Source organism: Sphaerodactylus townsendi, linkage group LG03 (assembly GCF_021028975.2).
Source record: "Sphaerodactylus townsendi isolate TG3544 linkage group LG03, MPM_Stown_v2.3, whole genome shotgun sequence".
Lineage (NCBI taxonomy): Eukaryota > Metazoa > Chordata > Lepidosauria > Squamata > Sphaerodactylidae > Sphaerodactylus > Sphaerodactylus townsendi.
This window is the reverse complement of record NC_059427.1, coordinates 120293140-120309480: the sequence shown is the minus strand read 5'-3', so window position 1 is coordinate 120309480 and position 16341 is coordinate 120293140. Positions and strand designations below refer to the sequence as shown.

The window sequence follows — 16341 nt, the reverse complement described above, 5'->3', positions numbered from 1 at the left end:
ACGCCACCGCTTGCGCGGCCCCCTGTGCCGCTCGTGGCTCCGCTCTGGCCTGGGGGGTGGGTGGGATACGCGGCCCTCCATCCTCCTCCCCCCCCCCCGTTCCGTTGTACTGCCAGTCTCTCTCGCCAACCTCACCTTCCACCCCCCCTCCTATGGTAACACACTGTCTCATGTCACCCAAAGTGAGGTGGCCTTACGATCAAATGTTCACAAACAAGGCGGGAGTGTTGTTGTTGTTTGGTCTTTCTGGCGTGTCTTGCTTATGGAGTGTGTGTGAAAGCAAGAAGGGCGTCCATTAGCTTTCTTATCCCACCTAGGACTGTTGCAAAGAACGATTTCAAAATAAAGAGCATCATGTTGTAGAGCCACGTTGACTTTCCTTGTATTTGCAGATGGCTGGGATTCGATCTGGTGTGTTTCTCTCCAGATGTAACTGCTGTAATTAAAAATAAATAAGAAGAGCTATGAGTTTTTTCTATTGAGTGCTATGAAACTAGCATTAGGAAATAATGGATGTCAAGTTCCACAGAAATGTCATGTGGAGTAATGGGATGTTATAAATGTCTGTGAATTGAAGAGTCTAAGAAAATGGATAGATTGGAAGTTGATCTAATAGCAAAATACTTTGAGTACAAAGTAGTGAAAATAAAGGGTTATTTTGGAGCCATGGGGCTCTGATGAAAGTCTGTTAGGTTGCTTGGAGTTTGCATGAGGAAAATACTATTTCAACTCTGTTCCTGAATCCCAGAATCAGGTTTTATGACCTAATTCTATCAGTACCTGGCCCAACTGATGCATACTAACAGAGATAATAAAGAGATTTGTGGTACCTTAAACATGAAGGAATTTAAAATGGCAAAGCTTTGTGAGGCAGAGATTGTCAGATGTATGAAATTGTTATTTTGGGTATGTCAGTGAGTGCTGTGCTGCTTTAATTAATGCAACTGTAGCACTGCTGGTGCAAGTTCATGAGGGATTTGAATTGGCATAATAGCATGTATTTGTGGTGTGATGTCCTTCCATGTATGTTCCATGTATGCTTACTGCTGTTGTACAAAACTGTTGTATAGTAGAGCCTAAGCTAGAAGGCAAGAATGATTGGGATTGGAATAGGAAATTGCTTGCTTGTGGGTGTGATGTGTGCTTGTTTAAGTACAAGGAATAGCGGGATGAGAAATATTTTAAACACTTAAAGTATGATAAAGGCAGCAACACTGTTATGGTATGGTTTATTAGTTGGATGCAGTTTTTATTAGGACATTCCAAAGGTAAGGTAGACATGCCTCAGTTGCAAAGCAGAAGATTCTACCCTAGTTGTAATTGCCCGTATACCAATGTGTCACCTGCATGCCCCTGTTTCTTTGCCTATCTGTTGGGTATTAGTCCTCTTGGTGAATGAGAATAGTATAGTTTAAACTGAAGCCCCAATCTAATTGAATGCATGTTACTATCTGAAACAATTGAAAGAGAGGAGTCAGTTATACCAAGCATGCTGCAAGAAAAAAGGGGGAACAATAACCCCATATGGTCCAATGTCATTCTCCAGTTATCCCTTCCACATCGTGACTTTCCCTATTGCGATTTTGATATACCGTAAGCATAAGGTTGGTATAAGATAAATGGAATTTTTTGAGAATTTTGTGGAAGCCTCAGCTGACATGCAAAGGCCAGAAAAGGTTTAGAAACTCAGAAATACATAAAATAGATGTATAATATTGTATAATGTCAGCATATCTGATCTTTTAACACAACACATATACACAATTTCTTTTTAAAAATTAAAAGAAAATAAAAAAATCAGACTTATTCTCTGATATGAAAGGAGGACCAAAACATTTTATACGGATTTCCAGATTGCGAGGGGTGCCATGCCCCTCACCCCAGGATGCGGAAGAGATAATTGTACTGTATATTGCATGTGTGCCTTGAGAGTGCCATACTATTTCAGGTTATTGGTATCTGACAAAGAGAGCTTTGACTCTCAAAAACTTATATCCACAAAATCTCATTGGCCTCCAAATTGCTTCTGGACTTGGATCTAGATGTGTTGCAAATTACTGTCCCCAGTGCAACAAAGTAACGCAAATCTCGTAGCAGACTTTGTAGACTGACATTGTAAAAAAGCTTGCTTCATATAATTATATTGGTGGGCACTTCTTCACGTTTATTTTTGCAAGGGAGAGCAATTTCCCTGATTTCTGGCAGGGCAGTGCAATTGGAGCCTCTTACTGTTATCTCAGATGGGTTATATATATAAAGTTATGCCCATACATTTGTGTGACAGAGAAGTATTTCTGACCGACTTGTCCTTTTGTGCATGTTTACTAAGTGATTGTGATTAAATTTTTGCACATAAATCTCCTCATACATGCATATGCGCATACAGGAATTTATCACGTGTGTGCCATGACACCATACTGTGTATGAAATACAAAACTATAACCCGTGCTAGCCTATTATTGATTTTTCCCTGTTCTTCACTATCATTATAAAGTTCCAATTTTGAGCTAGCTGTCAACATTCATGTTTAAAGTGCCATCAAGTCACAGTTGACTTATGGCCACCTCAACAAGGGGCTTTCAAGGCAAATGAGAACCAGAGGTGGTTTGCCATTGCGTTCTGCTGCAGACTCTTTCATGGTTGTCTCCTCTCCAAGTACTAACCCCTGCCTTGCTTCCAAGAACTGGCGAGACTGGACTATACTATGGCGCCTTCCTTGCAGCTGTAAACATGCAAGTTTCTTATTACTGAAGTTCTGTGTTTGTAAAGAAATGTAGTTATTATAATCTGTTTTTGCAAACATAAACAAGAGCACTAAAAACATCTCTCACATTATGTTTGTGACACTGATGTGTCCCTGCTTATCACTTGTCATGTACAGCATCCTCTATGGTGTAACGTGGAATAGGTTAAGATAAGTATCTCTTTGAGTAGAGTGAGGTTATACTGGAATAATTTCAGAGCCTGGGGTTAGGCTCATTGAGAATACCTTAATGTCTTCTCAACCCTTTTAAAATTGAAATTTTAGATGATGATAGATTTGGAATGAGATGCATCTTCAGCATCACACAAGGCAAGACAATGGTTCCCTTAGTCATTTGCACACCTTGGGCTGGTGAAGTATGATGTTTTGAAATAGAACAATTTTTCTTTCTGAAAGTATGGTCAGAAAGTATTGAAAATATCAGGCGTACAGTCAAAAGACTTTGCTGTGGTTCTAGGAGCAGCTTTTGCCCACCACTTTTAAAACCTGACTCTGTCTGCATAGTGAAGATGCTTTTGAGGTGTAGTGTCTTTAAGCAGTATTTTCCCCTAATAACTAATGTTCATTTTCAAGATACGTTCCTGAAACTTGTATGTTGTTAACTCAACATGTAACCTCTGGTCATGGGTCTGTATTTGTTCTTAAAACTAACAAAATGCATTTCTGTCATCTAGAAAATACATTTTCCATTGTTTTGTGATATCATGTATATTTAAGACTATGGATGTTGGAAATTAATCAATCCCAAGAGTTCACTTTGTGAGTACGAAACATCAACTCTGTTACTGTCTGTAATAGCCAGTAGGTCACTAGCTTCTCCCATTTGTAGTCTGCAGGATGGTTTCTAATTAGTACTCAGCTTAAGGGGAAATATGTTCATGGGACAGTGGAGGTGAACTGTAAGAAATATTAATCAGAAAATTGCATTTTTATAGTGAATATAGTGAACAAAGGCAGTTATCAGTAAGATATGTGTGTTTTAAGGAAATGATCAAGACAATAGCTGTTCTGAGGTGTGTGAAATATTGACTTGAGTGTCAGTTTCTTGTTTCAGGCCCATGGATTAGCATGAATGTTAAAGTATTTTATTAGAATTTCACCAGACTTTCAGGGAATTGTTTAGTTTTGTGCTGTTAGCTCTGGTTATATCTGTTGGACTAGTGTCTAAACCCTGCCCGAAATATATTTCTTCCTGTTCAGGAAGCCATCAATACGAACTGCTCATAACAGGCTATTACCTTGAGATCTGAAAGTGATGAGGTGTTCACTTTTATCTTTACTTTCTTGTTGGATACATTTTTGCATTCCTGACAGCAGCTTATTGTCTTAGGGTCATGATGATGAACACGGAAGAACATGATGTTCTTATGGGTTTCTGTCACTGAATTGAGACAATTAAAAAAAGGTTAACATCAACAGGACTACCTTTTAAGTGATAATGGCTCGACTCTCTTGCACATGCAGTACATTAGTGTAACTGAGTTCTGAACCAGTCTTCCTAAGGCTGTAGTTCTCCAACAGGTAGGTCTAGCTACTATAGCGGAATTATTCTGGTCACTTCAGGCTACAAAGCTTTATATACAATGAAAAAAACATTTATTTCCTTGTTCTGGAGGATGTAGTAGTGGTTGGAATGTGTCTTACAGCATTTTGGCTTTAGTTTTGAGATGCATTCTTCAGTATTGCGCTGGAAATAGATTCAAGGGACATTCTTGTTATGAACTTTACTTAGATGATCAGGCCTTCATATCTAAAGTATTTTGTTGGTTCTCAGGGAGCAGCCAAAGAAAAATAGTGGTATGAATTCTACATGTTTTGCTGTGATTAAATTTTTTTTTAGAATCAAGAGTTTTATCAATTAGCAAAGTGGTATTGGTGGCATTGATACATATGGTTGCAGATAAAGTTGACAGCATTGCCTATTGATTTGGCCTTGAATCCTGGAGTTTTATGAAAGGGCTATGCTTGTAATAAAACCTTTTTGTCTACCAGATCTGATTTACTGCTTGATTATTTGTGGTGTTGTTAGTCGATATAGACATCCAGTGATGTTCTGTAGACTGGTTTAAATTGTTCAAAAGTTTGCCATTGGAAACCGAATGTCTTCATTGTGGGAGATGTCTTGTAGGGTTCCAGAGGGAGGAATCTTATTCCCCCATGGTATTGAACCTCTGTGTAAAGTGTATAAGAAAAACAGATGACCCCCAGCTCTATATCTCTCTATTCAAATCCTCTGGTGCCTTTTTCAGTGGGATGCATCTGACTCTTTCTGTCTTGACTAGGATCGATTCCCCACAGTCAGTTTATCGTGTGATATGTGAAAAAACACAGTTTCAGCAAGAACTCCCCACCGCTTAAGTGCCGAACACAGATTCATCCCAGTTCTGGCACATGCTTCCCCCTTTGTTCTGTGTTTTTTCAGAACCTGCATTGAAGTGCACATTTTTTTTATTTATTTATTTATTTATTTATTTATTTATTTATTTATTTATTTATTTATTTATTTATGCATGCTTCAAATTTCTATCCCGCCCCGTCCCCGAAGGGCTCTGTCACTGTTTTAAAGCCAGATTCATGTTTTAAAGCCAGATTGGTGGGGAGAAACGGGACAGACGCAATTTATTCTTCCCATCCTTTGAACCTTCCAGCCAATCAGAGCACAGTGGGTTGTGCTCAGAGCGCATGCGGCCTTTTTGTTGTGCCACGCTGGGTGTGGCTATGAACGAACGTAAATATGAAGCTACGGTACAATTGTTTTGATAAATTGTTTATGCAAGGCTATGGTCAAACATAAAAACGAGAATAAAAATAACCTGAATTTTCAATCAGGGACGAAGTAGTGTTTGCACTCCAGCACAATAGCCAATCAGAAGGTGGGGAAAGTCTGCCTACACATCTATGTAGTGACATAGCTGCACGAAAAAACGTTTTTTAAAAAAGTTCCCATTGTAACAGCCAATCAGGACGAAGAAGAACAGACCCACCGAGCAGATTGTGTGATCGTGGGGAGTGTTGCATTGTTTGAATTCGCAATAGACATCGAGGTCTTCACTAGACACATGCTGCCGTGGGGAGGGAGAAACCGTGATGAAAAGGTGCTGTTTCTTTTGAAACCTAGTTGTATCTGGCTTTAATTTCTCATTGGGGAAATGGCCTAGGAGTTATACTAGATCCTGCATTGCTGTTGAAGTAAGCTAATTCTGCTGCAAAAGCAAGTTAATGCAGCTGCAAGCACTTTCTTCCAACTCCATCTAGCCCACAAGATCCCCTACTTTGACATGGCCAACATAACACCTATATCCATGCCATAGTAACATCCAGACTAGACTACTATAATGCAGTTTGTGTAGGTCTCCCATTGAAGTCAACTTGGAAACTTCAGTTGGAGTGTAATGCTGCAGTTTGGTTATCATCAGAAGCTAGAAGGTGTGTTCATATTACTTCCATTCTGCAATCACTCAGTTTGCTGACCAGCAGTTACTTGGGTCCAGTTGTCACATACAAAGCCCTTTATGACCTTAGTCTCTCATATTTGCAGGACAGATATCCACCACAACAGCTTTGATCATCTCAACAGGGTTTTCTTCAGATGGGCAAAATCAACAACTGTCCATACTTGGGCATTGTCTGTTGTAGTCCCCACCTTATGGATTGGCTGCCACCTTATGGACACTCCCATTTTCCTGACAGTGCAAAGGGGAAATATGCAGGAGAGCTTTTTTACATAGGTAACAGGGCTATACTGTAGTGAAATGGTTCAGAAAGATGCTTTGGTAAAGAAACAGGGACTGTAGACTGTATTACTGTGTACTGTTTGTTGCTGTAACTATGCTTGTACTTTGTGATTTCTGCTTCATTTAACATGACATATTTAAATTCTTATGCTTTGTTTCAGATTTCTGCTTGTTTTCAGGTTTATGTAGTCCACACTCTGTTGCATTGTTTACTGGATGTTCCATCCTGCTCATTTTATTGATTTACACTGTGTAACTTGTCTTGAGTCTCATGAAAGGGATTGTAGAAAATAAAATCTGCAAATAAAGTAATTTTTATTCTCATAAATAAATCTCCAGGTGAAATACATTAAACATAAGCTTAATCCAAAGTACTTCATGAGGAGCGTTCCTTCTTTCTGTTACAGCTTGCTGTGTGCCCCGCTCTTCCAGGTGTCAAGGACTCCCCCCCCCCCCAAAATACAGTGCTGGGCTCAATGTAGGAGTTTGCCATGGGAGGTAGGAAATGGCGGGTGTTACGAATCGGGACGAATGGGGAATATTTTCACATGAGAAGGTGTAATAAAACGCAAACCATGAGGAGTCAGATGATAGCCGTTGAGTTCTGCTGTGGATAGCCTATCTGCATTTAAATCTGAATAGAGCATAGGTGTCAAACTTGTGGCCTTCCAGATGTTATGGACTACAGTTCCCATCATCCCCTGCCAGCATCATGGTTCCCCAAGGCAGTGTAACGGGATAGGCTGGGTTTCATATCTTGGGAGGGTGGCACTTCAGAGGAACACACTGTTGCATGCAGGCAGGGAAGGTTTGTTACAGTGGGAATTTACTGATGAAAAGTAAGCTTTGGATTCATGCTTAGATAAGAGTGTATATAGCCTTGTGGCCTATAGTCCCATGGGTGCCTGGAAAGGTGTCAGTGGGCATCATGGCACCCATGGACACCACATTGGGGACTCCTGGTAAAGCATAATCAGGTGCGTAGCTGCAATGGGGACATCCGGGGAGGCTTGTCCTGGGCGGCACCATTGCAGTCATGTGGGGAGGCAGGGGCAGGGCATGTTGGGGGTGGGGAGGGTACGTGCGGGCAGTTCATGCCCCAGGCACAGTTCTCCCTCCCTTCGTCTCTGAGCATAATGCAGAAGGTGGGGTGCAAAAGCAGAAAACAGAGGAAGGAGATAATACAATAAATACTGCAACCACTACAATCCTATTTTCTTGTATATAGCAAGGAAAAGGAGGCAGTTCAGTTGCAGCGGGAGAAGACAGACTGAGGAAGGGTGTGTGTGTGTGTGGGGGGGGTACAAATAAAGAAATCTACAGAAATCTAGAACTGATCCTGCCAAATGCTTATCGTTGTTGATGATGGCTACACCACTGTTATGCTTTTAATGGAACCGCATCCCCATAAAAATTCTGGTACAGCTAGTCATGGGCAAATCGTCTTATTTACGTGTGGCTACAACTGGATCAATATGTTATTGGTTAACTTCCTACTAGCTTTCACTTTCCGCAAACCCAGCTTCTTTCAGATTCCGAAACAAATCATCAAAGTGCAACTTATTTTTAAGAATCACCTCAGGTAACATTTGCTTCATCTTATTTCTTGGATCTAGAACAGTACTTTTCTAAAGTGTAGCCTCCTCCCCAAGTTCAAACAGTCTGCACATGTGCATGATACTGACTGAAATTTCAGCTTGAGGCATAATTGCCTCACACTTTCTTCATTCGTGAAAGATTTTCCTTCAGTCATGCTCCCCAATGCTCCGAAACAGCTTAGCCCACACCCTATACAAATTTTAATTAAATTTTAATTAAAGAAAAAAAGAGTCCATTTTTAAATAATGACTAGTTGGCTGATATGTAAACCATAGGGATGATTTTTTTAAAAAAAGTTAATAGCAGGGAGAGAAACCTGGAAGAATACATTCAACGTTCTTAAAGTCCAACTTCTGCTGTATGCATTATTTTCCGTATGCAGCCCAAGAATTGGCAGCGCCTCATCTTGACAACTGTGTGAAATAACAGGTGTTGTAAACATTCTCAGCTCAAGTAATATTCCAAATTGCAAGTAAACTGTAAATGATTGTACAATTAATTAAGATGTATAAATATAAAAGCTATCAGACCCATAAATAACTATAGGACACAAGGATATAAAGTCTTCTTCATGCATGCCTTTAAAGCTCTTTTTCCATCAGAAGGGTCACCCAGTTCCCAGTGTAACAAACCCTCTTTGGTCTGAGTGTTCCTATTGGGGCTCAAAATGGCTTTAGAACATTGTTTCCGCCTCCCCCATTTTATCACAACACAATCCTGTGAGGTTGGCCAGGCTGAGAGTTTGTGATGGACCCAAGATCATGCAGCTGGTAGGAGTGAGGTTTGAACATAGGTCACCCAGAGTCCTAGTCCCCCACTCTGTCCATTGTACCACAAGAGCTTTGTGGCTGCTTGGAGCTCCTCTCCAATGTTCCCTGTAAGTTGTGCAGCCCACAGGCACCATGTTGATACCGCACAGATAAAAATGTTGCTGCTCATTGAGCATCTGATTTTGGGCAGGTATGAGCAGGGGCAAAACCAGGAGGAGGGGGCCCTGCACAACCCTGGCTCCAACTGAGTCTGCTAGGGGTTTCCTCAGATATTGGCGCTTCCACTTCCGTCTAGCTCTAGCGCCTAGAGCGGCACGCCGACCTGGCCTCCAGATCCCCTGCTTAGCTAATGCCAAATGGCATGTCCCCAGCACCAGCGAGCGGGGTAAAGGCAGAGGAAGTCTTGGTGCCTGCTGTTTGAGTGTCATCCCCTTCCACATTTGCCAGGCAGAGGGACCTCAGAAAGTGAACCTGGGCTGCCACCTCTCCCCCACCCCCCCATGGGCCTGAGGGGCTCTGTTTGCCCTCTCTCGGCTTGTATATTTATGGACTGCGATTCAACTCTTCCCCACTTTTCCTGTATTCCTTATGCATGGACCAAATACTTGATCCTTCTTGAGAGAGATGCAAAAACAAGATCACTAAGGTGACAGGAAAAGAGGAAGACCCCAAAAGAGATGGATTGATGCAGTAAAGGAAGTCATGGCTGGCCTTTGCTTTGCAAAACCTGAGCAAGGCTATCAGTGATAGCATGTTTTGGAGGGGATTCATTCATAGGACTGCAATAAGGTGAAAGTGCCTTGGGGGCTCATAAACACACCAAGCCTGCTTCTCGTTGAGAATTTCTGCCACATACTGTAATATGCGGAAGGGGTGGAATTTCAGGACAGTAGAACCATGGGCTCTGACAGCAGTGATGGCATTCCATGTTCTGTCACACCTTCTGCCCTGGTTTCAGGCTGTGTGGCATTTAGAAGAAGAAGAGAAGAGTTTGGATTTATATCCCCCCTTTCTCTCCTGCCGGAGACTCAAAGGGGCTTACAATCTCCTTGCCCTTCCCCCCTCACAACAAACACTCTGTGAGGTAGGTGGGGCTGAGAGAGCTCCGAGAAGCTGTGACTAGCCCAAGGTCGCCCAGCTGGCGTGCGTGGGAGTGTACAGGCTAATCTGAATTCCCCAGATAAGCCTCCACAGCTCAGGTGGCAGAGCGGGGAATCAAACCCGGTTCCTCCAGATTAGATACACGAGCTCTTAACCTCCTACGCCACTGCTGCTCCTTTAGTTTCTGGTCTGGAGTCCATGCCTCACTGTGCCACCCAAGGGAAGAATGGAGAAACAAACAGCAAGGAAGATGCTCTTCCCATTAGTTTCTCAACTGTCCGTGTAGCTCTAAAGTGGGGGGTGGGGGGAAGCGAGTTCATCTGTCAAAGCCCAAAAATCTATGTGGTTTCTAAAGTGCTAATGGGCTCGAATCTAGCTCTTCTACAGCAGACCAACCCAGCTACCTCCCTGAAACAAGCTTTCTCAATTTTGGCATCCTTGCTGCTGAAGAGGGTGTGTAAGAGTGAGCCAAAACAGATAGGAAAAGTGCCCCATTGACAGGAAGGAGAGTCTGAAGTTGTTAAGTGTATACAAAATACAATGATTTAAGCCTACCAGCAGTTAAGTGAGGAAGCAGCGATACGCCAGCTAGACTGCTTTACCACAACTCCTGTGGTAACTCAAAGAGATACATTTTGTACGTAGTTTGTATTCTGGAATATGTACTTGTGTTTTCAAGTGATAAACTGAATGTATTCACCTATTGGTTATTTTTTTAAAAAAATTATGTTTGAATTTTATTTATTTATTTATATCTTCCATTTCTATCCCTGCGCCTCTACCCCGGCCCCACACCGGCGTGCCCGGTGCAACACACACACACACCTTGGTGCTACACCACTGTCTTCACCATATATGCCTCTTTGTTGATTGAGGTCCTTATTGTGCGTTCTTCTTTCAGAAGCACATGCAGGCAAGATCTTGTTAGATCTTGGAAACTGAGCACGGTCAGTACTTGGCTGGGAGACCTTCAAGACAGATTCTGCAGAGGATGAGAATGACAAACCACCTTTGCACTTATCTTGTAAACCCCTTGCTGGGGTTGCCATAAGTCCACTGTGACTTGATGGCATTTTAAACACACATCAGAGCTGAGGTGGTCCTTAAAATATTATAGATTAGTGGCCCCATATATGTGGGATTTTGTGCTATTGGAAGCCAATCAGAACCAGAAGCCTGGCTAGTTTAAGTGGGTTGTTAAAACTGTGGTGTGTATTCCAATACTAGGTCTTCAATTACTTTCAGATATTCTAGATTACCTATCTTATTTTTGCTATTTTTTAAAAATTGGATTATAGTTTTAATTGTTAGTTGTTGTGGTCTTACTGTGCAGTCCCACACAGAATTGCTCATGCACAGGTCTGACTGCTGAGATTCTGACAAGGTTAAGAACATAAGAACAAGCCTGCTGGATCAGACCAGAGTCCATCTTGTCCAGCACTCTGCTACTCACAGTGGCCCACCAGGTGCCTTTGGGAGCTCACATGCAGGAGGTGAAAGCAATGGCCTTCTGCTGCTGTTGCTCCCGAGGTTCTGTAAGTTCTACAACTCCTCCACTCCATCCATGACATTGAGCAATTCCTTTTCCTGTTCGAACAATCACATGACAGTGGGAAGGAGGAGCACTTTTCCCTCAGTTCTCCTTCTACCATTGCAAGGAGAGGACATTTTTTTCTGGGAGTTATCTAATTTGCCTCATGATCGAGAGCTAATCAGCTCATCTCTTCAAAGAGTGTGCCAGCTATGGCAGTTACATGACCAAAATGATGGACATATAGATTGTCTGCTCTGTTTGAGCAAGGGGCATGTTTCTGCGACATGTAAGGCATGTTCGAAGCTGACCCCTAAAACACAACAAGAGCAAGCAACTCAGTTGAAAGCCACTATGTGTGAGAAAACACTTGGGCTTCAAATTCGGCCAAGGGTAGGTCAGCAATTTCCCTATCTATCTCATCCGTTCAGGCCCCCTAAGCCTGCCACAGCTGAGGCTGCCAGGGCAGCTTCAGGCTAAAAAATCCATGTCAAAGCGGCGCCCTAAATCCACCGAATGAGAATCTGGATCTAAATGGGGATGGGGCATCGACTAAGAAAGGCGAAGGGAAATTGCGCTCTTGGCGGCATTCTCAATCTTTGTCTCTTCTGTGCCGAACACTGACATTATCTCATGGTTGAAGCCCCACTCGGTGCCAATCCATCTTGCCCTGAAGATTCAGCACCAGCAAAGAACTTCCCTAATGACGACAGCTCCACAAGGTTTGTTGTTGCCAGATTGGGCTCGGGTTTGAGTTCACTCACCTCAGTGCTGGCATCAATCCAACCTGCAAATGCTGTCTCTTTAGCATATCTCACTGCCAGTAGGCGCGTCCAGGATCACATATTTGCATTCTTCAAAAATATAAGCAAATTCACAAGTCCTGACAAGTCTAAAAACAAGCAGGCAGGCTACCACTTGGGGAATTATCGGACTAGTGAATTTGCTAATATTTTTGAAGAACGCAAATACGGGATCCTGGAAGCAGCAAGATATTCTAAGGAGATAGCGTTTGCGTGTTAGATTGATGCTACACAGCTTTGGACTGAGGAAGAATTTTTCTTCTCCTTAAATATCAGTTCTTTGCATGCTGAGGAAGGGAGAATCCTATTTTGAAATAAGGATTTTTTATCTGGAAAATCTATTTTTGACACCAAGTCGCATCTGACTTATGGCAACCGGGGGGGGGGGGGGGGTTCAAGGCAGGAGACTACGAGTATACACTATTTGAGCGAGTATTTTTCAGGTTCGTATTTAATAGAACCAGATTTTTTGAAATCAAAAAAGCTGAATCCCCACACTATTATAGGGGAGGTGGGCTGGATTTTTGAAAATGTTCAAATCTGTTAAACCCCTTCCTGAAAATACCTCCACCTCCAAAGCCCATGAGGTACTGGGAGTGGCCGGCAGAGCTGAGCTGAATTCTGGTCTCAATCTCAGCTTCTGAGATTCAGCCAGCAGGTAGGTGGGGAGAGGGAGAGAGGGGGCAATTTTTTTTTTTTTAAAAAAAGGTCTTTGGGCTGAAGTGGTTTAAATAATGCTGAAAAATTTGGCATTATTTGGGATCTGCTTTTTGGCTCCCTTAAATTGCCACAGGTTTTTTTTCTGGTAACCACCCCCAATGCCGGTAAGGTATTTTGGAGGATTTTTTTTTCCAGTTCAGCTTTGCTGAATGCACACCACTACAACAGATATTCAGAGGTAGTTTGCCACTGCCTCCCTCTGCATCATCCTAGTCTCCTGCCTTGAAACCCACCTACCCCCCGCCCGAGTTGCCATAAGTCAGATGTGACTTGATGGCAAAAATAGGTTTTCCAGATAAAGAATCCCTGTTTTGAAGGGAAATATGATTCCCCTTTCCTCAGCAGTACAAAGAACTGATGTTTAAGGAGGAGAAAAATTCTTCCTCAGTGCAAAGCTGCGTAGCATCAATCTGACACGCAATAGATCATTAGAATTTGAGGAATTATTTTATGCCCTGGGTGACTTTCTGTTTACAGAAAGAAAATGGCAAGTGGCTATATTTTCAGGGCATTGTTAACTAATGTGCAGGGGGCAGTGTCTAAAAAAAAAAGAAAGAAAACCAGGCTGACTTTTTAACCCAGTGCTTTTGCTTAAATTAAATTACAATTATTGGATTTAACACTTTCTTGAAATTAGAACCAGAATGTTACCCATTTAGAACTGTAATTTTAGATTGCTTGTAACACTAGTGCAGTTATTAATATACACATCAATTACATGTGTTAATATTTCAGCAACAACATTTTATTAGCTAAGTGAATGAAGTTGTGTACACTATCAGGGTAACCACATTTAATAATAATAATATTTTATTTATGTTCCACCCTTCCCCATCAGGGTGGTCTCAGGGCAGATCATGACAAGGGTACGTCACATTTTATAAACAACAAAAATAAACGTAACTTTAGATAAAACATGAACGTAGCTTTAAAATGGGGGCACCTAATTGAACTACATCCCAATACTAGCAGTTTATATTAAAAATAGTGTACAAGGGGGGATAAAAACAGCATGCCCAAACTGCTTCAGGGGGTGTGGGTGGGAGGCGAGGCCTGGAAAAAGGCCTGAAGAAGAAAATAAAGTAGGAGGAGACTTCAGAAAATGATTGGTATTTCAGGTTCCCAGCCCAGTCAAAGAAAATCATTGCTGTCCTCTTCCACAGACCTGACAGAACATCTCCATCTTGCAAGCCCTTCAGTGCCTGGGTCTCCTTGGTCAGAGAGTTCCACCAGGCAACAGTCACTGCCAAAAAGGTTGTGGGGCCCTGCTTGATAGCAGCCAGATAGTCTTTAGTTGCCAGGCCTAATTGATGCTTAAATGTGCATGTTGACTCCTATGAGAATTTAATGTCAAGCAGACTGATTTTGACTATTATCTTTTAACAAAGATCAAGTCCTTGGTGAGAAATGGGCAAGAAGATTTAGTTTCTTGATTTAGAAAGCATGTAGGCTGGATCACTCTGTGGCCCAGCTGGCATCCATACCTAAGCAATTATAGAAATGCGTGTGCTTATAGTGACCAGGCCCACGCAACATTAGAAAGTACGTGCACCATTAGTTGGTGATTAGGAGGTGTAGTTGTGATTGTAAATGCACCAGCCATCATTGGCAATAAATAAATAAAATATGTTCCTTGAGGGCAGAATGGAAGAAAGCATCACTTGTAAGACTGCTGCTCTGATTCAAAGTTTTGGTGTTTTTGTAATGCTTGGTTGGAATGTCACTTTGTCAGCTAGGGGATTGGTTTACGTGTTTCTTATTCACAACAGTGAAAATGGTTTGCTTACAATGGAATTTCAAAGTCAAAAGGTGTTAAACAAAAAGGCATCTGTCACTGTTCTTTAGAAAGGTTAAAATGATGTATACAGAAAGTAGAAGAAGAATCCATAGGAGCACCTTCTAAGGTGTATCCTCTGTATCTTGCTCTACCAAGATTTGAAGAGCTGAGTTGTAGGAAATAATCACCCTGCACCTTAAGGTTTTACCTAGTCATTTATTTATTTACTTATCAGGAATTATCCCCCTAATTATGTTGGCTGGATGTCAGAGTAGTACATTAGTAGTATTGCATAGCTTGTAAAGAACCACATTTGCAATTATGATCAGTCAAAAGAGTCACATTTACTTCCATTCATTACATGATGCCTGCACCTCAGAGAAGCATTCAACTTCCCCTTTCCTTTGGTGATAGCTTTTTCAAGGTGGGAACCATTTGCTAACTTCAGGCCCCACTAGGCAAGGGTATTGCTCACTTTCCTGAAATATTGGGCAGGTGTCACATTGGAGCACCTCAGCAGAACCACATGGCTCATGAGCCACTAAGTATCACTGTTGTACAGCATCATATCTGAGCATCTGCCACACTTTCTGTGAGGATATCTGAGGATCAATGTAGCATACAAGGGGCTGGAGACAAACACGGCTGGGTCAGATGACAATCAAAAGGCTGGAGGTGACAAGCATAGTCAAAAGCAGTCATGGTCAAGTTTCCAGGAAGTTGATAAGTTAGGCAGCAGGAAAGAATAGGTGACCCAAGTTGACTCTGGGTCAGATTTGCACATGATGGAATGAGTTGGTCAAACTGAAGGAGTTTGAGAGCGAAGGTTTTATTGGACCTGGGATATCACGTAGTTGGATCCTGGTGTTATATGATCTGGGCCAGTTAGAGGATCCTTGAAGGCAGAATGGAGATTGTATCTCAGTTGGTGTTTTAGAGCTACACAGGCAATAAATCTTCCCTGACTGGTCCTGTAGCACTGGGACCTGGCCGGTTCAAATCCTGTCCTATCTCCTTATACCATTACTGGTCATGGTCTTTTTCCAAATTCCCCTCACAGCATTTTATAGTTCCAATCTGTAGATATCAGATGCCCTGAAATTTTTGGCCATCTTAAGCTTAAAAAGCATCCAATAAACCTGGGACACGTTGATCTTTAACTTTTTAAAGTGCTGTCCTTCGTGGTGTCCGATTCAGTTTATTGAAGAAAATAAATGTCCCCCCCCCCCATCCCTTTCATGCACAGTCCTTGTAATGCTCTATGTGTGACTGCTGGTTTTCAGAAAGCAGACAGTTTTTTTGAACACAATACAAATGATAGGCTTATGTAGAGTGCTTAGTGTTTGATCACCGAGACATCAAGAGTTTTTTTAATTAATGAGACATAGTTAATTGCTTTTGCCCATTGATTTCAGTGGAATTTACTTGCAATTCACTTTCTGTGACTTGTGACCATTGAAATTTAGTCTCAGTACTGATAGTTTTTCATAACCATGTGATCTTACTAATATTAAATACACTGAAAGATCTCTGTCTGAGTTG

The 16341-nt window shown here is 41.9% G+C and overlaps 1 protein-coding gene across 3 annotated transcripts in view; it reads left to right on the top strand.

Moving 5' to 3' along the window:
• The window catches only part of UNK (unk zinc finger), a 65185-nt gene that overhangs the window by 535 nt on the left and 48309 nt on the right, over window positions 1-16341 (top strand). The gene's annotated exons all lie outside the window — the stretch shown is intronic.